The 27,329-nt window shown below is 39.5% G+C and overlaps 1 protein-coding gene across 2 annotated transcripts in view; it reads right to left on the reverse strand.

Annotated features, from left to right (window-relative positions):
* LPIN2 (lipin 2) overlaps positions 1-19,235 on the reverse strand; it is an 84,675-nt gene extending 65,440 nt beyond the window's left edge. The window contains exon 1 of one of the 2 annotated variants that reach the window (XM_059140777.1): positions 18,999-19,235. The gene's annotated coding sequence lies outside the window, so the exon portion shown is untranslated. Of the gene's footprint in view, positions 1-18,411; positions 18,847-18,998 lie in introns of those variants that run through there. The other variant, XM_059140778.1, reaches the window with a different exon arrangement.
* Between the last annotated feature and the right edge of the window lie 8,094 nt (positions 19,236-27,329).

A 27,329-nucleotide genomic window follows, 5' to 3' on the forward strand; every position in this document is an offset into this window, starting at 1 on the left:
CAGGAGATTATCCAGGAAAGCAAAGAGGAACATTAGAAGAAAGGCTCCCCTCTTTTAAGGACACAGCACCACTGAAACACAGTTTATGATATTTTACAACTCCCCCCCATTGCAACATACTTTATAAGGCTCTCTGAGGAAAAGGATATTTAGTTTGTGTAAAAATCACTAGCCTTTGCTACAAATTAATTCTGCTCAAGCTTTTAATGTATACTATTTAATCACAAAGCTTCCGGATATGAAAAGAAATAAAGCAAACAAAGGTAATCAAAGCCAAATGTTCATAAGAAATCATATGGCAAACTAGTATTTATACTGAAACCATACAAGAAAACACAATACTAGCAGCCTAGCATTAGTTATCTAGTATTTAACTGAGTCATACTCTAGAGCTAGTCCCTTGTTATATTATTATTTCTGATCTTTACAACTTCTGTGAAAGATTTGCTTTATCCCTATATTTGCAGATGAAGAGACTCAGAGATTATGTGATATATTCAAGGTTACCAACTAGTTTATTTACTTATTTTTATGTTTTTTTATATTATTTAATATTTTTTATTTATATATTATCTTTATTTACTTATTTATTTACTTATTTCCAAGCTTTAAGATGTCTTCTATAGTACCTTCTAGGACTTAATACCTAGGTTGGAATGCAGATTTAATGTGCTAGGTGTTTTTAAAATCTCAAAAAAAAAAAAAAAAAAAAAAGGAATCTAGAAGAAGAATAAAATATCTTTAGAAATAAATTTCATCAAGGAGGTGAAAACCTGTATATTTAAAATTACAAAACATTGCTGAAAGAAATTTAAAATGACCTAAGTAAAAAAAGACATCTCATGTTCATGGACACAGACTTAATATTGTTAAAATGTCAATACCACCCAAAGCAATCTACAAACTGAACACAATCCCTACCAAAATTTCAAAAGACTTTTTTTTTTTTGGCAGAAATATAAAGTCAATCCTCAAACTGATTATCGAATTACAAGGGTCCAAAAAGATCTTGAAAAGGAAGAACAAAGTTCCTGATTTCAACACTTACTACTAATGTAACTACAGTCACATTAATCAAAACAGTCTGGTACTGGCATAAAGACAGACCTACAGACCAATGGAGTAGAACGGAGTACACAAATAAACCCAAACTCAATGGTCAATGATGTTTTTTAAAGATTTATTTTGAGAGAGAGCAAGCATGTGTGCAGGGGAAGGGGCAGAGGCAGAGAAAGAGAGAGAATCCCAAGCAAACTCCACGCTGAGCACAGAGCCCAATGCAAGGCTTGATCTCACTACCCTGAGATCATGACCTGAGCTGAAATCAAAGAGTCAGATGCTCAGCTGAGTGAGCCACCCAGGTACCCTGATGGCCAATGATTTTTGATAAGGGTGCCAAGTCCATTCAATGGGGGAAGAAGTCTCTTCAATGTATGGTACCAAGAATGGGATTTCCACATACAAAAGAATGAAGTTGGACCCCTACCTCACACTGCATGGAAAAATTAACTCAATATGGACCAAAGACCTAAAAGTACACAATGTTTATAAGGAAACATGGAGTAAATCTTCATGACTTTTGATATGGCAAATGACTGATTCTTAAGACATGACACCAAAAGCATGAGTAACAACAGAAAAAGGAGATAAAACGGATTCCACCAGAATTTAAAGCTTTTTTTGTATCAAAGGACATTATCAAGAAAGTGAAAAGACAAACTACATCATGGGCGAAAATATCTGCAAATCATGTATCCAAATAAGGGTTTAATATCCAGGATATATTAAGAACTTCTACTATCAAAAACAAAAAGACAACCCAATTAAAATATGAGCAAAAGACCTAAATAAGTAGCTCTCCAATGGAGATGGTCAGTAAGTACATGAAAAGATGCTCAACATCATTAATCATTACAGAAATGCAAATCAAAACCACAGTGATCATTTCATATCCACTAGGATGGCTATAAAAACAAAATGAGAAAAAAAGTGTTGTTAAAGATGTAGAAAAATTGAAATCTCTGTGCAACTGAAACCTGATGGAAATATGCAATGGTGGTCTCTTTGTGGAAAGTAACCTGGCAGTCCTCAAAAAGCTAAACCTAGAATTACTCCAGCAACTCCACTAGATATATTCCCCAAATAACTGAAAACAAGGACTCAAAGACTGTAAATCAATATTCACGGCAGCATTACTCATAATAGCTCTAAGGTGGAACCCAACTATGCTCTTTAGTATAACTTTCTTTAGAGCAAATGTGCACATCATCAATGTATGTGTATATCCACACAGTCATGAATCTAATTTTGAGGTTTGAAGATCTGCTAGAACCCCTCTTATGGCTGGTATGTAGAATCTAAGTAAAAAATCCCTGATTTTATTTATTTTTTTAAAGTTATTTATTTACTTATTTGACAGAGAGATCACAAGTAGGCAGAGAGGCAGGCAGAGAGAAAGCGGGAAAGCAGGCTCCCAGCTGAGCAGAGAGCCCGATGCAGGGCTCCATCCCAGGACCCTGACATTATGACCTGAGCCGAAGGCAGAGGCTCAACCCACTGAGCCACCCAGGCGCCCCCAGAATTCCTGATTTTAACCCAAGCTGCTGTTTGAAAGATGAGAACATTAAGGTACTGAAAAATTACTTTCCAGCTGAATTAGATAAAATATGCTCAATCTTTGTAATCTAAAGGCTTATATCACATAGTAACAGCCCTTGAAATGAAAAGTATAGAGTATATGTAAATGCATGCCGTTCATTCATTCAGGAGGGATGGTGCTATGGAAATATTCATCTAACAAACATTTTTCCAGTGTCTACTATACATAATGCCAGGCACCAGTACTGCCTTTATCCCTGGTCAAAAGAAGTCCCTGCCCCAGGCCCCACACACCACAAACCCCAAATAAAAAGACTGCATTTGTTCTTTTTCTTTCCAGATCTCTAGAAAAGTTTTTTTTTTAAGCTTTTATTTATTTGACAGAAAGAGAGCAAGTGAGAGCACACGTGCCAAAAGCAGGGGGAATGGCAGGCAGAGGCAGAGGGAGAAGGAGGCTCCTCGCCGAGCAGGGAGCCCAATTCAGGACTTGCTCCCAGGACCTCGGGATCATGACCTGAGCTGAAGGCAGATGTTTAACCAACTGAGCCACCCAGATGCCCCCTGAAAGTCTGTTTTGTTTGTTTGTTTGTTTAAACAATTTACCTAACAGAGGGGAAGCATAAGCCAAACGGCCCCTCGACTTGTACCTCCAGCTTCCCCAGCACATATGTGCTAATGCTCAGTCTCTGTGACAGGATGTGTGACAACACTGAGAAACAGCCAATGGTGGGAATGTTGGACAGTCAACGGGGGTGACTGGATTCATAGCTTTTAACAATTTAGACCAAGGTGTCTCAACCTTGGCATAGGGACATTGGTCAGATCATTTTCTTCCAAGGTGTGAAGGAGCACACTACCCTTATCTCCAATCACTAGATGCCAGTACCACTCTCCCCATTTGTGGCAACCAAAAATGTCTCCAGTCATTTCTAAATGGCCTCTGGAGGCAAAATTCCCTCTAGTTGAGAACTACTGGTTTAGACAGATGGTATGTGGCCCTATATTTATATGCCTGTGCTGGCTGGGCCCTCACAAATGTTAGGAGTGAGCCAGTCAGGCACATAGCCTGGGCTTTGAATTTAGACCAATAGAATTTGAAATTACATCTCTACTACTTACTAAATATCTCTAGTACTTACCCTTTCTTTGAGCTTCAGCTCAACTGGAGCTTCCTATGACCCCTCCATAGAGTTGGAGTCACCAAACTTACCACACAGGACTGCTTCTAAGACTCAATGAGGTACCACCTGTCAACTATTAAGTGCTTAATTCTTTCTTTTCATTAAAATGCAATGTACTGAATACTTTCAAGACCTATGCCACACAGGTGCCTAACAGATGACTGGTAGACCTGAATCCCTGCCATCCAGGAGCTATTTACTGAGGGACACAGAATGTAAACAAATGACTTATGATCTAATTTCTACTTCATTCAACAGCTCTTTTTTATCTCTTTGTTTTAGCTTTCGATACCTTCCTCCGATTCCCTAAGGCCCACCCCTTGGCATCCTTGTTCAAATAGTATTATTCACATTCCATCCCCAAATAGCCAAAATAAGACTAACGTGGGTCAGAAGAATCCTAGGGGTATAGGGAATGGACTTAAGATAAAAACTGTTAGATCCAGCTACCCCCAGACATCTACACTACATTGGGTTCAAATCAGACCCGCCTCCCTAAAGCAACTTCCTCAATGTATTTCTGTCTTCCAAGTTCTGGTGTAAAACTGTTTAGTCACATTAACACCCTATCTAACTCTATTTAACATGAAGACTGTCTTTTAAATTAAATACTTCTGAAGGCTATAATAAATTGATCCCATCGATATGCCCCTTTCTTCTTTTTTTCTGAAAGATCTTAAATTTAGGCACTACACAAGATAAAAATCATTACTATATGGTGACAACTTTAAACAGCAAAGATTATTATTCATCTCTCTGACATGCATGATCCACCGGATGCTATTCTAAATGACTTCTGGCAATTTTGCAAAGCCTTACCTACCTTGAGGGGTAAAGACCTTCCACTACTGAGCATAAAATGATATATTTCAAGACTGAAAGCAACTTAAAAATGTTTTAAGAATGACAGGATCATAGAAATGCACACATCGCACTAAAGTGGGCAATGTACATTTATTTGATTGGATAAATTTTTAGTCATATTCCTCCACAGTTACGTTTTTTAACAGAAGCATCAACAGTTTCTTTATTATTCATTTATAATGGGATGGAAAACGGAATACTTGTATTAGATCTTATGCGTGAACTTCAAACTTCATAATATGTAGTCTCTTTTATTTAAACAGTATTTTTCCTCATGAATAATGGCCATCAATCGTCATTATCTATCACCCCCATCCCAACAGGCACTGTGAGGATGCAGGAAAGAAATGAGTATTTGCTCACATCCCAGGATTGTCTGCAGGTATGCATCTATCAGAAACCATACATATATCCCAAGACAAGTGAACCATATCTATTTCACATGACACAGAGAGCATCATTTGTTTTTCAGAAAACTTAACAGGCACAAGGTTCTCAAAATTGCCTACGAATTTCAAAGGAAAATGTTAACTTTTGCATGACAGATACTGGATTCAACATTTCATGAATATTTATACTTCATTTTTGGAGCTTATATTTTCTAAACCTAACTGAAATTCAAAGGGATATTAGTGAGGTCAAAGCTATAGCAATCACCTGTGGAGCACCATCAAAATGCCAAGCCATTTCCTGCAAGCTGGTGCAACCACTCTGGAAAACAGCATGGAGGTTCCTCAAAAAGTTGAAAACAGAGCTACCTTATGACCCAGCAATTGCACTACTGGGTATTTACCCTAAAGATACAAATGTAGTGATCCAAAGGGGCTCATGCACCCGAATGTTTATAGCTATGTCCACAATAGCCAAACTATGGAAAGAACCTAGATGTCCATTAACAGATGAATGGATAAAGAAGATGTGATTGATATATATATATATATATATATATATATCTACAATGGAATACTACACAGCCATCAAAAGAAATGAAATCTTACCATTTGCAACGATGTCGATGGAACTAGAGGGTATTATGCTTAGCGAAGTAAGTCAACTGGAGAAAGACAACTATCATATGATTGCCCTGATATAAGGAAGTGGAGATGCAACGTGGGGGGTTTGGGGGGGGGAGGAAAGGAATAAATGAAACAAGATGGGATCAGGAGGGAGACAAACCATAACAGACTCTTAACCTCACAAAACAAACTGAGGGTTGCTGGGGGGAGGGGGGTCGGGAAAGGGTGGTGGGGTTATGGACATTGGGGAGGGTATGTGCTATGGTGAGTGCTGTGAAGTGTGTAAACCTGGCAATTCACAGACCTGTACCCCTGGGGCTAAAAATACATTATATATTTATTAAAAAATTAAAAATTAAAAAAAAAAAAAAGAAGCCAAGGCATTTCCCTATAACCCTTCAGGGTACCATGATGAAATCAAGACAGTGCCACAATGTTAGTTAAATGTGACTTCTGCTGCATACAGTTTGACCAACCTCACACACTGCATCAACCATCTTTCAGTGACTCCTACTGTAGGTGGAGAGAAAAATCTTCCTTGATTACTGGTAGCATACTAATAAAAAAGAAACAAGGGGGGAAAAGTGCCAATCCATCCACTTACATAACTGAATAATGAAAGTGACCAGCTCCAGTAACACATATTCAGTTTTTAACAACGCTTGTAATCTGTCTTGCATTTAACTCTCAGGAATGCAGCAACCCCCTGCCTGTTTCCCAGGGAAATACGTTTTAGATCAGGAAGCACAAATTCACCAGTTCTTCATTCTTCTCTTTGGAACTGCCTGGGTCTGTCTCATTTAAATGGAACAGGACAACCATGAGGTCAAGAAGCAGGGATGTGAACTCCTGTGCAGCCATGCAGAGAACATGCTCCCAATTCCAGGAATCCCATACTGGTGTTTGCAGAGGCTCCTGAGGAAACTGGGAGAGGCTGTGGAGATGGATGAGAGTCTTCCACCAGAAGCCAATAAAAACACAGCTTTCAAATTTCAGGCCTTGCTTTATTGCGAACTACTACTGGGACCCTAGTAGAATTTTCAGAAATGTTAGGGGGGGACCGCCCTCTAACAGCCTGGGGGGACATCTGGGTGGATAAAGGGAGAAGCTGTGGAGACAGCAGCCATCGCCAACTGCACCACAACTGTTAAGAGCCATCCATTACTCCAGTTTGAGTTATGGCCTAGTTTTAGGTAGCTCTGCAAAACAAATGCCAGGTAAGGCTGTACCACTGTGTTCTAACAAGCGGGCTTGTACACTGAGCTACTGCAACAAGAGAGAAGGACCTCCCCAAGAGCAACAGCAACTCAGTGAAGCAACATTTGGAATGTTGGGAAATAAAGCTTACTTCAACTCAATGACCTGTTTAAAAGCAGTATCTACTTTAACATATTAGGCACTATTCTAGATTCTGAGCTGAGATCAAGCAGTGAACCTGGCTGATGAGGTGCCTGCTCTCACAGTACTTAGATTCTAACAGAGAAAAGAGAGACAAGAAATTTAAAAAAAAATAAAAATAAAAAATAGGGACGCCTAGGTGGCTCAGTCAGTTGGGCATCTGCATTCGGCTTGAGTCATGATCCTGGGGTCTTGGGATTGAGTCCAGCATTGGGCTCCTTGCTCAGTGGGGAGCCTGTTTCTCCTTCTGCCTGCTGCTCCCCTTGCTTGCTCTCTCTCCCTGACAAATAAATAAAATACTTAAAAATAATAATAAAAAATAAAGTAAAATTCCAGGCTGGGATAACTATTATAAAGGAAAATAAAGAGAGTGATGTTGCCAGAAAGTAATGAAGGGTGGGAAAGGCTAAAGCTTCAGCCCTTACTTTAAGTAAAGGGACTGAGGAACCAAAACCAAAAAAGATGTATGACAGAACTCATAAAATCAAACTCAACTCAGGGAGGTTCAGATCTGAAAAACAAAGAGTACAATTAACACAGAAGACAGCATCAGAACCTGGCTATGTCATGATATACTTAAGATTTTTTCTCACCAGACACTGCTGTAATCATGTTGCTAACCTCCAAACTACTTTAGAAACAAAGCAAGGGTGGCAAATCAGGTAACTCAAATACTAAGTAGTTAAACATTCAGGAAACCAGCAGAAATTTAACAGTCACATGAATCTGGACAAAAATCACCAACTTCAATCTAAAAATTACTTCCTGAGAGTTGCTTTCTGATCTTCAGTGAAGACAGATGTGATTTAGAGTCTTTATAAATATTATGATAACTACACATTCTGATGAATACAAAGGATGTCATATACTTATCTTCACTCCCTCTTAAAACCCATCATTCAGAGTTGAACTGTGTCCCCAAAACTGCTAAGTTGAAGTTTTAACTCTCAATATCTCAAAATGTGAACTTATTTGGAAATAAGATAATTATGGAGGTAATCAGGTTAAAATGAGATCATCAGGGTGGACTCTAAACCAATCTGACTGGCTTCCTTAGAAAAAGGGGAAGCTTGGACCCCCCCCCCCCCCCCCCACACACACACAGAATACCATGTGACCATGAAGGCAGAAATCAGGGTACTGTATCTACAAGCTAAAAAATGCCAAAAATTGCCAGCTAGCCACCAGAAGTTAGGAGAGGGGCATGAAGAGATTTTCCCTATAGGCTTCAGAAGGAACTAACCCTGCCGACAGTTTGATTTCAGACGTACAGCCTCCAGAACTGAGAGACGATAAATTTTCCTATTGTTTAAACCATCCAATCTGTGGTACTTTGTTATACACTATAATAGTAAAGAAATACAAAAGGGGTAACTCACAAGTACAAAGAGAAAGTTTGGAGGAAATGACAGAAAATGAAAGGTGGTCAAGTTTTTGAAAGACAAAAAAATGGATGGAGGAAAAAAAATGGAGGATCAGAAAGAGAGGCAGTGCTCAAAACAAGCGCCCACACTGGTAGAAGTATGTTAAAAAAAAAAAAAAAAAAAAAAAAGGCATTACAACTATAAGACAATTTCCCAGAGTCAAAAACACGATTTTCCAAATTGAGAATTCCTACCAAGTACCCAGCACCAGGTGGAGAGGTATGTGCACTGTAGCAGGCTCCACCAAAGGCAGTCACAACGGAAAGATGCCAACAGACCATGTTAAAGGCTCTGAAGTTTAAGGGCAAAGGATTCAGAAATCACCATGTGGGCATGGCTATACAAAGCAGGACACACACTGTACTTTCAATCAGAGGTAGAGCAGCTACCTTCCAAACTTCTCATGAGGACACAGAGCTGCAGATGATTCTGCTTGTGGGGATAAGGCTTCATCAGATTGGAGCAACATCCACATATTGAGTGTTCTTATATCCTTCTGACTTACAGAGACTAACATAACAAACATGCCCACTAGCCAGGCATGAGTGTACATAGCAAGGCCAGGACTGTGGGTCCACCATGAAGCCAGGTGAGGAGGGCATTTCCCAGTGTTCCAGTCACTCCCTCAGAGTGATGGTACAGGGACGAAGGCTGCAAATCACAAATGAAGGCATTTCATCAAAATATGAGAAGGAGGAGAGAATTTAAAAAGAGATAAAATTGCTAAAAATAAAAAACAGAAAAGCAAAACTGGAAGAGAAAGCGAAAGGATAGAAAGAGAGCGAAGGAGAGAGAAACAGAAATTAAAAAGCCTGGTATTTCCCAAGAGTAAACAAATCAAAATTCTAAAGGAAAACTATTTCTACTCTAGCAATTCCAAAGCCAGCCTACCAATTAAGTATGAAGCTAGAATAAGTTTTCAGACAGGTAAGGTCTCAGAATTGACCTCCTGTGAACCCTCTGTCAAAAAGCTAAAGGGGGATGTGCCCACCAAAATGAGGAAGCAGACTGACAGAAAACTATCTATGAGAAAGAAGGCCCGGCATAGGTAAGAATTTAATGGGATGCAGGTGAGTTCAATACTCAAGTCTTGTAACTGTCAGAAACTGGTGGCCTGAATTTGTGATTAATTCCAATAAAACAATTAACTTCAATGAAAACAAAAATTTGAACTGGTGAAGAAATAAAATCGTTGCATAGGCTTAGTTTTAAACAGTACTTGGCCATGAAAACATAAATCCTGAATATTGAGAACTTTAAATATTATAATAGAAGGAAAAGCGTGTGAGGGTTATGTAAGAGATGAATCCTCATCTAGCATAGAAGGAAATCCACACAGAATGTCTAGAACCTAAAAAACAAGCTACAGTAGTTTAGGCATACACCCATGGAATTAAAGCTCACAAGAAATACATAAAAAGAGTTGAAAGTGGGGTGCCTGGGTGGCTCAGTGGGTTAAGCCTCTGCCTTCAGCTTAGGTCACATCTCAGGGTCCTGGTTGAGCCCCGCATGGGGCTCTATGCTCGGCAGGGAGCCTGCTTCCCCCTCTCTCTCTGCCTACTTGTGATCTCTGCCAAATAAATAAAATCTTTTAAAAAATATATTTTAAAAAGGAGTTGAAAGCAGTAATCAGCAGTGAGAGACTGGTATTCTTCATTATATATCTCAAAGTAATATCTGAATTTATCTGAATTTTTAGATATAAAGTATACTTAAAAGTGTAAAAAATGAAAAAAATTAAAAGATGAATACAACTATCATCTGATGCAGCCTTACAATAAAGAACCTCATCTGTGAGGAATAAAAACTGGAGAAAAAAACCCAAACCTCCAAATATGAGCACTGTGGGTTTTTGTTTTGTTTTGCTTTTAATTAGGAAAACTCTATTCCAGCTCTCAGCATTAGCACCGAGCTTTAGGTATGTCTCATTAAAACAAAACAAATGAACCAGGAAATTTAAAAATATAAAATTCTTATTAAGTCATCTAGTTCATTCACTTGGAAAAGGGAAATGTCCTAACACAGAAGCCCTTTTCTTTCTATGTCAAAGATACTAGCAAAAACTTTAGCCAACAATGAAAAGGATGACACTCAAAAGATTTTTTTAAATTTCCACCATTAACCACCATTTTCAGATAGTAGAAAATGAAATTTCATGTAGGTTTATCTAAGGAAATTTTAATGATAATCAGCTATTAAAATTTATAGAAAATGTTAGAGATTTTATAAATTAGTCAGCAACAGTTTTTTGTTTGTTTAGTTAAAGCATTCATCTGCACTATATACAGTCGATATAGAGGACAGTTCTGCTTTCCAGCCACAATGAAAGGGCTCCACTTATAGTCTTAGACAACAAAATTCAAAGAGCAAGAGATGCAATGATGGCAAAAATCACAAGGCGTAAATGTGCGAACATATGTTGTACATAAAGCTCATATACAAAATTGCTAATAAAAATAAATTTTCTATTTTAATACTATAGAGGTAAAAGTTCTGGGTCAAGGAAGTTTTAAGCAAACACAAACATCTTTCAACTAAATATATTCTCATGCTAACAAAAATATAAGCACAGAAGTTCACTCCAAGATACTTCCTTTGACTCACTTTCAATCTCTCATGCAGTACTCCCTTCACAATCTCTCCCAACCTGGTTTTATAAAAGTTTGCTTGATACAGAAATAGACTTACTTAATTCTCCTATGAGACTATATGGTACTTCAAAGCAAGAGAGATGTGCTATTCACCTTTTTTCTTTTTTGGCCCTGTGCTTCTCAACACTGGTGTCTTGTCTAGTTAGAAATCCTAGGCTGCCACCTTGCCTCTGGACCTCTAGGTGGCTTGTGGCTCTGGTTTAATACACAACCTCATCTAATCCTCAAAATCAGGCTATCAGTAGGTATTGTTATCTCCATATTACAGAAGAGACAACTGAGTAACTATATGCCAAACATGTAATCATGAATTTGGGAATTCCTAAAGATCTATGAATATATTTCTGTTTAATGAGAAGTTATTCTGTACTTAAGAGTTCATAAATATGCCAAATCACTTATTTATTCAATTACAGTAAGTAAAATACCATTAAAATTCCATCAGAGAGAATCCTATCTGCAGATGTAGTTACCAAGTGAGTACAATAATATAGTGAAGAAAGTGCCAATTCATAAAATACAAATCTGTTCAAAAATACAAACTCAGATACTCAACAGTATTAGAGGATTCAGGCAGGCTACCCACAATGTGATGGGACAAGTGTTACCACATGGAGTTAAGAAGCTGGAAGTTCTGTTCAACTCTGAAATGTTTTAACTCAGGGCTCCTACACACAGTCCAGTCCCACATCAGCCAGGGATTATGGAGTACACTTCACATATGAGGAATAATCAAAATAACCAGGGAAAATCCTTCAAGAAGACATCATGTTGTATACCGACATCCCAGGTCTCAAAAGTCCAACTGAGCCCATTTCTTCCTCCCAACACTAAAAAGAACTGCCTTCCTCTCAAGCTGAGTCTGAGACCAAAATTTAGCTTGAGTTTAGGAGCCATGTTTTAAACATCAGATCCAAACTCAGCCCAGGGATATGGTCATATTACAGAAGGCAGGCAGAGGAGCATCAGCTTCCTATCGTACAACTCATTCTGGGGCAGATCCCAAGAAGGTGTGGTGCAACCAAGTCACTTCTACTATTTTCTTGGCTAGCCTTTCTCTTAACATGGTTGGTTTTGCATACATAAATGATTTCGAAAAACCCAAGGCTCCTACACAGCAGGTGCTATCCTTCTATTAGCAGCTTATAGATGCTAATGTTAAGAGTAAGTTCTCCGGCTCTACCTAATTAAAAAAACAAAAAACAAAAAACCTCCAAATTGTTTTAAGCACATCAATCAGGTTCATGAGAATTCTTACCGTCCTTGGACAGCATGGTGGCAGGGGAGCAAGGGGAATGAAATGAGGTCAACATCAACACAGTTGCACGCCTTTGGCAAATCTCTTTCAGCTTTACTGTCTTCACCTAAAAATGCAGCTACTACCTCTACCATGCAGGGTTGTTGTGTCTCTTAAAAGATAATTTATGTAAAGCATAATATCTCACCCAAAGGTGTTCAAACATGTAACTGTAATAATAACCATAATTTTTTACAAACATCAAACACCTCCTAGAAACAGTGTATCTAAAAAAAATAGGCAAAAGCACCCTTTTACGGACCCAGTCACAGTGGACAGTGTATAAAGACACCAAAATTCCAAAAGTTTACTTTTCAAACACTGCTACTTAGGATATTTTGAATTTGTTGAACCAGTTAGAAAACCCTACAACAAAAGATTACTCCTTTTTTATAAAGCATTTGTTTAATAGACATTCTAAATTATAAAACAGATAGCTTTCAGGGCCCCTGGGTGGCACAGTCGGTTAAGGATCTGACTCTTGGTTTTGGCTCAAGGCACATTCTTAGGGTCATGAGATCCAGCCAGAGCCGGACTTTCAGCACAGCACGTAGTCTGCTTAAGAGATTCTCTCTCTCTCCTTCCTCTTCTCCCTCCACTCTGCTCACTCACTCACTAAATAAATAAATAAATAAAATCTTTAAAAAAGAAGATATAATAGAGAGCTTTCTATTTAGAAAGTATTAGATACTTCTCTAAATCAGTCCTGTTCCTATATAGTTCATATGTGAACATGTTATGATTGTAATTTTAATGTCAAATAGCTAAATATTACTCACCCCAAAATGCTGCGACTAAAGTAATTTAAAAAGATATAAAATGTGGGCACTTTGCAATATTTTACAAAGAAAAAATAATTACACTTAATATCCTGAAGGAAACAAAAAGTATATTCCCTATGGTTCTTCAGTAAAACCAAACATTCATTGACTTACGTTGGTCCAGAAAAAAGGCACATCACTTGACAAAGATCATAAACTTACAGACAAGTGTTGGGGATAATATCATAGCATAATTCAAAGAGCTCCACTTCAGAGTTCATAATTCACACCATCTGATAGTTTTGCTGTCTGAGAATCTTTTATATTTATCTCTTATGCTTTTTTAGGACTTGAATTCACAACCCTAAAATCTAGACTTGTGTAGAAATTAACTGACTGAACCACCCAAGTGCCCCGAAAGGCTAAATGTAATAGATTATGCCCAAATACCTGACAAAACCTACTGATCTGGACACCTCATCAGTAAACACCAAGTCTCTAGTACTGCTGGACACACGTATCTTGCCAGGAGCAATTCTGGTCACATCATAATGCACTGAATAGATCAGAACCATCATGGAATTGTACAATTCCACTGTTTATTCAAAAGCATAAAAAAGGCTTTTAGGTAGATCTCAATTCCAGATTAACCAATGAATTTTTTGTTTATGATTCTTTCTATAAAAAAGACATCTTATTATTGAGCTAAAAATCAAGGTTTTAAAAAATATGTTTAAATCAATTATCCCTTCCATTTTATTTAATAGGTAAAAGCAGAAATTCGGTCACTAAAGTTACTCAGTACCATACGCGTATCTTTTTGTCTCTGAATAAAATCACTGAAAGATGCTTTCCCCAAGCTCAGCTTCTCCTCTTTATCTAATAATTACTTAGTTATGACTACCAAAACCAAGTAATTTTTAAACCTAGATACTGGTACCCTTTCTCTTTTAAATACTATGCCTTTAATCATGTTTCTTAAACTCTTCAAATCCATGTCCCTTTATACCTCCTGTGATGTTACTTAAAATTTCAACTAAAGTCACAAGTGACCCAAAAAGTTAAAAATCAAAACAAAGAGAGACAGCACACTAGACCTTCAAAAAATTTCCACTACATTGTGAGTAACAGGTCTATACAACCAACCCAGCTCACTCTATTTGAGCTTTCTGCACATCAATTTACCAAGATCTATCCCTTTGTCTCTTTCTCCCTCATAGTTACTTTTAAAATCAACAGATCCTATCCTCAGGTGTTGCCATTTAAAGGTTCTTTCCTCCTAGGGGCACCTGGGTGGCTGAGTGGGGTAAATGTTCTTTGCTCCTCTCCTCAAAGCCTACTTTCTCTTCCAGAGTCTGCCAAATCTTTCAGGCTAGCCTCTGATCACTTCCATTCAACAATCTGTCTCTCCCATATTCCTCCCCTTAGTTCCACGTTTACACCAAGAAGGCAAACTAGCCTGCCAGAAGGCCACAGGGAGAGTCTGAAAATTAAGAAGACAATAGTTAATTTACTCTAATGCAGATTAATAGCTAGAGGAAAGCCACAGATGATTTAAGAACAAACACAAAGTAACACAAGATCAACTCCTCCTACAGCTGAAATTCATCAAGGAAAGAGTACTGAAAAGGATTCAATGTTTGGGGCAGGTGGAGATGGGAGGAAACTGAAATGAAAGAACTGAGATGGGAAAAATGTATTTGCTGAAATAGAGGAGAATGGATCACTGGCTATTCTTAAACTGAAAAGATAAAGATGCCAGGAGTTGAAAACAACTTGGAATTTATATATCATTTAAATTTTATTTATACTTTGCTTGGTTGAAAAATTCTGAGGCGGTTCAGACAAATATACATATTACTACATAATAAAATTGAAAGAACTGGCACAAAAGCAAGAATATAAAATAAAATAAAGGCAAGAAACTAAGTCACTATTCATAAAATCAGCTACAGTAACTACAGAAATAAAGACTTTCTAAACTGCTCAAATTTGACAAATAGGATAAAGGCAATACTATAGCTTCCTGAACATCACAAGATGGGCTTTCCTATGAGCCAATGCTTCTCCTCCAAGGTAGAAAAGCCTAATTTGGTGGTTCGTTTAGAAAATACAGGACACTACAGATAAATATAAACAGCACATAATAAAGCTTTAAATTCAAAAATTACAAAAATAGCTACATAAAGTCTAAGTGGATTTTTAAAAGATCTCTTTCTGTGAATCCTTCATTTTTCTAACACATTTATGTAGTCTCCCAATTCACATATTTGACCTAAATAAAAATAATCTTAAAAGACCCTTCTTCTAAAGTAAACCACCTGGACTTTCAGCTACACTCTCTTTGTACAGAGGTAAAATGAAGGTAGCAAAAGGAGCCAAATGCTGTAACCGTTCTCTTACACTTTACAAGTTCAATGACTTCCAGCTCCTTTCTTCCTCATTTTCTTAGTAATAATTTTAACACCAATCTAACTTGACAAAAATAGGATGACAGAAATTTAGTATTCAGGGGCTTTAGAGGAAAAATAATCTAAATTGTAGTCAGTGAACCTAATTTAAAAAACTGTGTATCTTATCATCATTCTAATCCTCAAAGTCACATTCAGGGCTTTATCTTGCATTGCCACACAGCTGATCTCCTAACAGATTCTTTTTTTTTTTTTTCCTTCTCTTCCTTTTTGATAGACTGAAAACTTAGAGCAGAATCAACCAGTCACAGAATTTCAAAACGGAGGCAGACCATCTGGGCCTAGATTCCAGAGGATGGTAAGGAGCAAGGTGTTACAGGGAGCTTAGGGCTGGAATGGCCCCACCACACACAGGTTGCCACTGACTCTCAGAGACACCTAGTTGTTCCACCTGGACCTCAGGGCTGAGTGCAGTTTTCTCCCACATTTGTCTTTTTTTTTTTTTTTTAATTTCATTTGAGAGAGAGACAGAGGGGGAGGAGGGGCAGAGGGAGAGGGAGAAACAGACCCCCCCTCTGAACAGGGAGTCAGACACGGGGCTAGATCCCAGGACCCTGAAATCATGACCAGAGCTGAAAGCAGACACTTAACAACTGAGCCACCCAGGAGCCCCAACATTTGTCTTCAAGAGTAAGGAGGGTACACATGTAAAGTGTTTAGTGTTACTAATACTGTGTTACTAAAAAGAATAAAGAATGAAACTGACAGCAGGGGAGGTGGATTCCAGAAAGTGCAGTTAACTGCTAGGAAAGCCACCAAAAAATCTTACTTGAAGGCCTTCTGATATAGCCATAAAGCTTACTACTCCAGCCTGTAATAATTATTTTCAAAGTTTTAATAAGACAATTTGATAGGATTCTGCCAACTGGAGGCTCTCCCTACTAACCTGTGAGTTATTTCATCATGAAGAAGGCAAATGACAGTTTAGACTCTGGGGCTCAGCCAGAAGTGTTATATCTTATTATAAATGAGGGAATAAAACAGATAAAAATGGGCTTTCAAAAGAAATGTCCCAAACAACTGTCCAGCCATTGACTGGTCAGTGCATAAGGGAGCGCGCGCGCACACACACACACACAGTGACAGCTATTACAGTCAGAGTAAAAGGACTGGATTTAAATTAAAGGCAGGTGGGCTTAAGTTAGACTTAAAGAAAAACGTCCTAATTTAACATTACTAAGCACTTAATGCAGGCAGCTGAATCTATCTCCCAAGACAAAGCTTCCAACTAAGTATTATTGTGCTCCTTTACATGAGGAAATAATGTATACAAAAAAAGCATACCCAGAGGAAATAGCTGTTGACACAGAGAACCAAGCTATATTTAAACTAAATATTAATATTTAAACTAAACATTGCAAAATGTTCCCTAGAATAGTCATGAGCTTAATTTAACCTTCTACCACCTCTAATGCCTGGCACCATCAGGATTATTCAACCAACGCTCACAATTCAGGAAAGTTGAGTGAACTCATTCAGGAAGTGCCACCAGCTCTCAGGTCACTGGTAAGGACACACAAACACTGACTGCTGCTTCCTACCTTTATTCAACAGACCTCCTCGTTGGTTTTTCTAAAAGCTGGCTCTGCATTTGGTAGTAGGCAGCTACCAAAGCCTGCCTGGCCTTCAAGGACCTTCAGTCTAGTGCTGGAGACAGTCCACCCAGTTAACCAAAAATTACAGTACAGGGTGATGAGTATCTTCATTGCTACATTCTTGGAGCAATGAAGGACACAATGCCCAGCTGACTCTATTAATTGTTTCTTAACAGTGGCTTTACTATACTGTTTAATGGTTTTCAAATGGTCCCATTTCCAGTTCCTCTTAAACATAAAGCTGCTCTGTTGGTTCTCAGCTGTGCTATCACATATTAAAACAGAACCTATCTTTTTAATTCTAGCATTGTACAGCCATGTCTATCAACATTTACTTATACTTCAGTCTGACAGATCACAATTAACCGTACATTTAATTGGAAGGAAGAAGCTGCAGGCACTGGCCAGTGCTCTTTCATAGGTGGCCTTAGGCCCACTTTTTATACTCTGGAGGAGTATAGTCCCCTGGTTGACTGCCCTGCAGGCAAAGTGAGGATGCTGCACTAGGGGACCACCAGAATACTTCCCCTGCACCTTGTGGGCTCTGACGCTCCCCACCTCAGCATCTGCTACTCTTTTCATTCTTAAACCACTAAGATTAGTATCAGACCTTCAATATGTAAACCACATGGGCCACTAAATTTGTAAATATTTCAAATATATTTTAAAAACCGACTTTGTATTGTCAAAGCATTATGAACCAGCCAGGCCAGATTTTAATAAACAGTAACACTTAGCGAGCATCTTTACTGAGCAAACAGCTTCAACAGGGCCTGGCCTGACACCAAGACAGAGACTCTTTTTCAGTTAAAAAAAAAAAAAAAAGGTTTGGAAAATCATCCCGAAATGTACCATTAAAATTAGTATAGCGGCTTAAGGAATCCTTCAGAGCATTTTCAAATATTCAGGCTTTTAGCACTTTCTAAAAGGAAGGCTGATCTTTCTGGCTGTTTTTCTGAACTATGACTTCAAAATGTCATCCCAAATTCTCAATGAGAATAGTCTTAATTTGTTCAGGCGAGTGAAGAAAATGGTGATCCGCCAGGTTTAAAGTTGAGAGAGGAGCCCTTACTATAAAACTGTTACCGTAACGCGTTCGGTACGAATTGAGATTTGCCGAGGGATCAGGGGTATGAGAAGGGAAAAACTACTCACGCTTAGGACAGGGTCTACAACCTGGAGGCGGAGGCGCGGGGCAAACGAACCGCGGGGGAGAAATAACAGCAACTTCCCCAGTCCTGGCTTCAATGCGGATCACGTGCCTCGGGCGCCCCCTCCCCCAGGGCCGGGGGCGGGATGGAGACGCGGCCTCCAGCCGCGCTTTCCTCGGCGGGCGCCGCTCGGCCAAGCGTCACTTCGGCCTCCGCTCCAGCCTCCACGCCAGAAACCCGCGAACTGGGGGCTCTGAAGTAACCATCACCTCGGGCTGCGCCGCGAGCACCCGAATGTTTCAGTCAGTCTTCACGTCCCCCTCCTCACGTTGACCCCGCAGCCGCCAGCCCCGGCTCCCCCCACCAACCCAGCCGACCCTGCGAACCCGTCCTGCCGCGGCGCCGCTGGGGGCCGTGTCTGCGTGACGCGGCGGCGAGGCTGGGGTCCCGGCCTCCCCGCAGGGCAGCACCGCGCCGAGTTGGGAGACCCCGGCCGCCCGCGAGCGCAGAGACGCGACGCCCGCCGCGGAGGCCGAGCCGCGACGTGGGGGCCGCGCGGTGGCGCGAGGACCCGGCGGGGCGTCCGCTTACCTGCGGCGCCTCCGCTCCCGACCCTCGCCGGCGCCCGCGGGCGGCCGAGGGGAGCCGGCGGCTGGACGGCGACAGTGAGGACCGGCCCGGTAGGGCGGGCTCGCCGGAGGCTGAGGGGGCGGGGCCGGCTGAGGACGCGCGCGAGGCCCGGGCGCCCGCCGCCGCCGCTGCCTCGGGAGCCGCCTGGGCCGCAGCCGAGCCGGGCGGCCCTCATGAATGGGACGCGGCGGCGGCGGCGGCGGCTGTGGCGGCCGAGCGGCTGGAGGGCGGGCTGCGCGCAGGCCCCTCCCCGACCACGTGACGCCGCGCTCGGCCGCCGCCTCCCGGCCGCGCGACGCCCTAGCGGCCTCCTTCCCGGGCCCGCGCTAGCCGAACGCGCCGTGGCTGCTGCTAGTTCCCTTCTCTGCACCGCCCGGAGCGCTGGCCTCTTGCTCGGCTCAACGCTAGGTATACTTTTCCAAAAAAAAAGTTTCTGCTGGTCCCCATGGCAACCCCGTGGAACTTCGATACCTACTGTCAGAAAGAATAAATATTAAAATGCAAAAAAAGGTATACAGTTGAATGTTCTATAATCCACTTTTAGCCTGTTTGGTTACTCTCCCCGCCCCGCTACACATTTAAAAATACACTTTTTTAGAGGGAGATGGCCAAAACTGTATATGACTGCACACTGGTTTTTATATTTTTGCAGGTTATTATTAAAAGTTATGTATGGAAGTGCATGTGTTACTGCCAAACGTCAGTTAATTTCTCAGTATGCGTTCCGGGGATAATTTATATAACTTTGAGGATCTTGGAAAATAGGCATTCATAAAAAGCTTCTGCGTGATGAGCCCGGCGGCCGCACAATTTCTTCCCACAGATGGAGTGTGCTGTGGCTGGGCTGTGCCGGGACCCAGAAAACCGGCTGCCAGTCTCAGGGCCCCTCTGTGGTTATGAAGAAGGAACACAGGCAGCCACTTCCTCATCTAACTTTCTTGGCCTCTCTTTCGCATTTGCCAAGCTTTGCCCCATCCTTAAATAGGGCCCTATGGAGACTAGGTAGTTTCACTGGCCCAAGCACATCAAGAATGTTTCCTCTTTTCTGTGCCTTCCAATTGGCTTCCAAGCGAAATAAAATTTTTAAAAGACAAGAACTGGGATTTCTCTTCCAATATTTCAAAGCATTTTACTCCTCTATAGAGAAGTGGAATTGAAGAGAGAAAAAGAGCTGAATCCTCACTTTCTACATCAATAAAATGGAAATAGTGATGCCTTTCTCACAGGATTGTTTTGCCTATTAAGTCCCTAATTTAGCTTAATGTCTGTTAACCTTTGCTTTCCTTTCTTTCTTCCATTTTCCCCAAGTAAGACTTTTCCTGTTTCCTTCATGCTATTTTTGCTACCTCTGCCTTGGGAGGGAAATATTCTGCCAAGCTTCCTTTCTTCCTTTCATCACTCAGGAAGCCCTAGACATCCCCTCCCTTCCTCCAAACAATCTTAGGTTTGATACCTCACTCCGAATGATTCGCATTTCTAATATTTCCTCATTCTCTGGTGTTTACTGACTTTACACCACAACCTAAGCAAAGCAGGGACTCATTAAATACTTGTTTCATGATATCCCTTCATTTCCTGCCCCGATGCCTAAGAAGTCTGTGGGGAATCACCTGTTCCACTGAAATGTCAGAAGAAGGAATGTCTTCCTTCACCTGTCCTCTGGCCCCACCAACTCCCAGCTCCATGGGGGACTCTCACTCTTCCATTGTCCCCTCTTCCTCAACTCCCTTAGCTTTAGCAGGCTCAGGCTTCTCCTACTACTTAAGATAAAGGAGGAGCAGAGGGAAGAGAAAGAGAGGGGAGAAGAGAAGCCGGAGTAGACTTTCTTGTCCCTTTGTTCCTTCTTAGGCTATTGACTTACATTACAGCTTCACTCTCCCCAAGGTAGCCACGCTACCTACAAAGAGGAGACTCTGCTTTTTCATTTCATGCTCTTGGTCCTGTTCCTGCTCCTCTTGGCTCCTGAAACTGCTTAGGCTAAAGTCAGCAATGACCTTCGGGTTGCCAAATACAGTGGAACTCTTTCAGTGTTCTCTCACAGTCTCTGTAGGGTAAGACACAGTTGACCACGATTTCCTTCTTGAAACTCCCTCCTCCTCCAATCAGCCAGAAACTCCTCTGAGAGCTTCATGCCTGTGCTTGGTGGCTTTAGACATCTCCTCCACTGCCATGGCCCAGTGACATTCAATTCAGGTCCATCATGTTTATTTCTTCAAAACTGTTCCTCCTAAATCTATTATTTCGGTTAATTACACCATCACCCATTTAGCCATCCTGGCCAGAAAAAACCTGGGAGGGAGCCTTGTTTCCCTTTACTTTCAGCCCATGTATATGAAATCTGTTCATTTCTACTCTAAGGCTCTCAGCAGAGCTGCCATGTTGGTCACCTGTAGGGTCCTCCATGGTTTCATAACCATGCGGCCTCACCCTTCTAGCGGTCAGGCCCTTGCTACGTCTCTTATGATCCATGGCAGACATGTCTGATCTAGGCTTCTGCCCTCCAGTTCCCCATACTTCTAAGTCCTCCACTCTGAATTGCAGATCTACCTGTAGCACAAGCTATTGGCAAACTGTGCCTAGAGAAAAAAGTCTGTTTTCTAGCACAGCATCAGAGTGTTTTTTTCTCTCCAGTATTCTTTCTGGCTCCTTTCAGCTGGTATGCTTTAGCCATTCCTTTTGAAACAAGATAATTTTTGAAATATTAACTTCTATCTTTCTCCGTGCATTTTCTTCTTTCTTCCTCCCACCCCCCACCCCTTTTTAACAATGTAGTCCAGCATTCTGCTTGTCTCAAGGAACTTCTGGAAAGCAGAAGTGGCCTGAAGACATTTCCTTTATGTCTTTAATTCCTAACACTCTAAACTCATTGAGGAACTGATCTAAGTCAGAAGGAAGAGAACCAGTGAAAAGGGTTCTCTTTAAGGAAACCCAGAAGTGGGGAGGATTTTCTCTAGAATAAGAATCAAGTCTCCCCAGCTCAGAGTTAGAAGGGAGGTGGTTTTTAATGCCCTCCCTCTGGCAGCTCCCCCAAAACAAAGAAATAACTTTGTGTTTCCCAGTTTAACCATCTCTTTTATGAGGACCGTCAATCTCAATAAAGAAGTGAAGTGATACAAGCTCAAATTACCAGAATTTGAGTTTACCAGGAAATAGAGGAACAGCAATTTGGGAAACTCATGCTATCGCAAGAAAATAAAGTCTGTGTTCTGTAAACCAGGCATTTACAGGAAATCAGTCTCTTAGTTCTTAAGTTCTGTTCTGGGAGTGCATGAGCAATATTCTCCATTTCATATCCTCCATTCCATATCTTTCAAGTATAGTTGAAATCCTTTCACAAAGCATTTTATGAGCCATCACTGTATGCTCGGTTCTTTTAGAAATTCTAACTACAAACCTATGAAGTATCTCTATCATTAACACCAATTTATTGATGAAGGAACCGCGGGACACAGAGTTTGAGTGACTTGCCTCAAGTCTTACAGCTAGATAAGCAATGACCCTGGGTTTTGTCCCCAGGCATACTTGACTCCCAAACCTGCATTTTTAACCACCCATTTTCACCTCTGATTAGTTGCCTCTACCATAATATGCTCAGCAATTGTCTGGACTAACTCTTCCAATGAAAATAACAGCAACAGAAATACTGCGTAAAATTCTAAAATCACATTCTGGCATCTATAGACTGGCAAGAAGTTGAACAGTAGCAGCAGGACAGAGTTAAGGCCAGAAAGCAGAGCCCCAAATCAACTTTTGTCTGGAAGGTATTTACTGAATCTAATGAATATTGGTTTTTATAGCCTTGGAATTCTTGGGGGCAGAAGTGAAAGCCCAGCATCTGCTTTAAGAATGCAGTTTAAATAAAAGTCCCAATAAAGTTGGGACTCCAAATGCAAAATCATAGAGCTAGAAAAAAATCAATTATTTTAACAATATTACTTAATAATAATATTCCATTTATTAATTTATTAAATTTATTTTTTATTAAATATTAGATATTTATAAATATTTGATTTATATTAATTATGATTATTCTTTAAGAAATATTAAATAATATTTATATAAATAGTGTTATATTTATTAGTAATATTATTTAATAATGACTAAGGTTAATAATAGAATAATAGATTGAACCATATGACACGTTTCAACAAATTTTGAAATTTTTGCATCACACAGACCATACTTTCTTACTGCAATGCTATCAATAATCGTTTTTTTTCTTTTTAAGGTACCTGGGAGGTGCCTAGGTGGCAACGCCAGTTAAGCATCCCGGATTCTTGATTTCAGCTCAGGTTATGATCTCAGGGCACTGAGATCCAGCCCCAAGTCAGGCTCTGTGCTCACAGTGCATGAGTCTTTTTGTCTCTATCCCTCCCTCTCTGCCCTGCTCCCTGCTCGCACATGCACTCTCTTTCTCAAATAAATAAATAAATAAATAAACAGCATCTTTTGAAAAGATAAAAAGTAAAGGTAGCTAGAAATACCCATTTGTTTGGAAACTCGTGGGTCAAAGAACAAATCATTCTGAAAATCTGAAAATATTTAAATGCCATGTATTAAATATTTGATACTATGTGTAGAAAGTTCAGAGAGGAAACTAAAGAAGTAGTTAAAAGGAAATGTATAGACATAAAAGCTTATATTAGAAGAGAAAATAGTTTGGGGTACTTGGGTAGCTCAGTTGGTTAAGCAGCTGACTGTTGATGTCAACTCAGGTCTTGATCTCAAGGTCCTCAGTTCAAGCCCTGCATTGACCTCCATGCTGGGTGTGGAGCCTACATTTAAAAAAAGATAGAGAGAGAGAAAGAGAAAATAGTTTGAAATATGAAGAATGAAGAAGTTAGAAAAGGAGCAGCAAGATAAAGTCAAAAATAAAATAGAAGAAAAATAATAATAAAACAGTAAAAAAAAATAGTAAAATTGAAAACAAAGAAACATTAAAAAGGACCAAACAAGCTAAACATTGGATTTGTGAAAGACTAAAAAATTTTACAAACCTCTGGTAAAATTGATAAAGGAAAAAAGAGAAGGTACCACAAATAATGTCAGGAATAAAGAAAAAGTTATAATCACAGATGATGCAGAAATTACAGATTAAAAAAAGCTCTATGAATACATTTATGTGAATTAAATTTGAAAATTAAGATGAAGTGGAAAAGTTCCAAGAAATAGAAACAGAAAACAAGACTAGACTCAGAATCATTCAAGAGCTTGAAACTTTCGTTAAATATTTTCTGCACAGAAAAATCTAGGTTGAAACAATTTTACCTGTGACTTCTATCAAACATTTAAGGAATAAGTAATACTAATCTCACACAAGCTATTCTAGAGTATATAAAAAAAGATATTATTTCTTAGCTCATTTTATGAGACTTGCATAACCTTATACCAAAATCTGACTTGGAGAATGTGAAAAACAGAAATTCCAGGTGAATCTCACTCAAAAATATAGACACAAAGTCTTAAGCAAAATTTTAGCAATTTATGTCCAGCAAAATGATACAGCATAATCAAAATTGGTTCACCCGGTAATTTAAGGTTAGTTTCAAATGAGAAAATCAATTAATGTAACTCACCCTATTAAAGATTAAGGGAGAAAAAATCATGATCTCAAAAGGTGCAGAAAAGCCTTTGATAAAATTCAATATCCACCTAGAAGAACCCATAATAAACTAGGAATATTTTCCTTGATAAAGGGAATTTACAAAAATCCACAATAAACATAAGTAACCATTCCTTTTAAAATGGGGAACAATGGGTGCCTGGGTGGTTGAATTGGCTAACTGTCTGCCTTTGGCTCAGGTCATGATCCTGGGATCCTGGGATCAAGTTCCACGTGGAGCTCCCTGCTCACATGGGAGCCTGCTTCTCCCCCTGTATCTTGCACCCCCTGCTTATGCTCTCTCTGTCAAATAAATAAATAAAAGCCCTTTTTAAATAAAATAAAATAAAATAAAATGGTGAAGAAAAGGGACACATGGATGGTTAAGTAGGCTAAGCAACTGACTCTTAATATAATCTCAGTGTCATGGGATCGAGCCCCATGTGGGGCTCCAAGCTAAGTGTGGAACCTACTTAAGATCCTCTCTCTCCTTCTCCCTTTGCCACTCCCCCCCTTACGTGCACACACACACACTCTCTCTCTCTCAAAAATAAAAAATAAAAATAAAATGGGGAACAAGATAAGTATGCCACCACCTCTAGTATCGTACTAGAAGACCTAAGTAGTGGAGTAAGGCAAGAAAAAGAAATAAGGTACATGTAGACTAGAAAGGAACAAATCACAGTGACATGATAGTGTATGTAAGAAATTCAAAAGAATATGTATGTAAACTACTGAGATGAACATGAGAGTTTAGCAAAGTTGTGGGTACAAAAGTCAATACATAAAGTCATTTAACAATAAAAAGAAATGCATTTTTAAAAAGATGATAATGTTTACTATAATTACTACATACTCCTTAATGTCTCCTATTGCTACATGACTGCCCACTCTTCATCATACGTAGCATAAAAATATATGGGTCTAACTTGTTTCTTCAGGTCTTTATTTCTTTATGAAGACTCCCATGTCATGCAAAACTTAAATACATTTATATGCTTCTCTCCTGTTAATCTGTCATTGTCAGTTTAACTTTTAGACCCTAATAAACATGTGCAAGTCTTTTATAAAGAGAATTATGAAACTTCATTAAAAAGCTATGAAGAGGGGCGCCTGGGTGGCTCAGTGGTTTAAAGCCTCTGCTTTCAGCTCAGGTCATGATCCCAGAGTCCTGGGATCGAGTCCCGCATCGGGCTCTCTCCTTGGTGGGGAGCCTGCTTCACTTCCTCTCTCTCTGCCTGCCTCTGCCTACTTGTGATCTCTCTCTGTCAAATAAATAAAATCTTTAAAAAAAAAAAAAAAGCTATGAAGAAGACTTACTTAAAGAAATACGGTATTTCTGGGTAGAAAGACCTAATCTCATAGAAGTACTAATGTTCCACAAACTGACCCATAGATTCAATGCATTTCCATTCAAAACCCCAACAGAGGTCTCTTCTTGAATAAGAACATAGAGGGAGGATTTATGTTCTTGTATAGTAAATCTACAGTAATCAGTAAGGGTGGTATTGGGACACGGATAGACAAATAGATCAATCAAACAAAATACAGAGCCCAGAAACAGACCCAGTATATATAGTCACTTGATATATGGTAGAGGTGGCAAGTCAGATCTCTGAGGGAAAGGTGAACTTTGCAATAAGGTGAGGAGGTGAGGAGGCAGTTGATTATCCGCATGGAGTTTGTACTCCATTCCATGGCGTATCCCCAAATCAGTCTTAGTTGAATTAAAGGCATTCAAGAATATACTTCTTTTTTCATTTTGCCATTTCTGAAATCGTGGCAACTTATATTCAATAATATGTGATAACTTTTAGGAGACAATATAGCAGAATATGTTAACAAATTCCAGGTAGGGAAGTATTTCTATAAACAAAAAGGACTAACTATAAAGAAAAAAGCACTATAAACTATAATGAAAAAGATTGATAAATTTGAGTACTTTAAAGTTAGAACTTCATTAAAAGAGAAGCTAGATTAAAACAAAGCAAAAATAAGTATCATTCTAGGAGAATATATTTGCAACATATATAACCCACCAAATAGTGGCATCCAAAATATATGAAAAACTCATATGAATCAATAAATAAGTCTAGCAATCAGTAGAAACAGGAGCAAAAGAAACAAAAAGGAATTTCACACACACACACACACACACACACACAACATGCACAAATTGTACATACACATATGAAAAGATACTTAGTTCCATTAGTAATTAGGGAAAATAAATTAAAACTAAAATGAGACACACCACACACTCATCAGAATGGCAAAAATTTTAAAAGTTGTTCAATGTCAAGTGTTGACAAGGGTGTAGAGCTCAGAGCTCCAATCAGAGCTCAGACATGCTGCTCGTTGGAATTTAGATGCAAAACAACTTTGGAAAGTGTATTCCAACTTTCTAGGTAATACCTAGAAATACATGAAGATTCAGGAATGTTATTGTTATGTACATATACCCTCTAAAAATCCTTGCACAAATGTATTCAGAGACACATGCAAGAATCTTTATGGCAGCATTGATCTAATTGCAAAGGGCAAGAATCCAAATGTTCACCAAAGGTGGAATAGATAATTAAATTGTGGTACAGTTGGACAAGAAATACTATACAATTGCATCAGCATGAATGAATCTCAAAAATAAAATGTTAAGTAAAGAAGCAACAAAAGATTAAAGGATGATTCTA

Source organism: Mustela lutreola, chromosome 11, assembly GCF_030435805.1.
Source record: "Mustela lutreola isolate mMusLut2 chromosome 11, mMusLut2.pri, whole genome shotgun sequence".
Lineage (NCBI taxonomy): Eukaryota > Metazoa > Chordata > Mammalia > Carnivora > Mustelidae > Mustela > Mustela lutreola.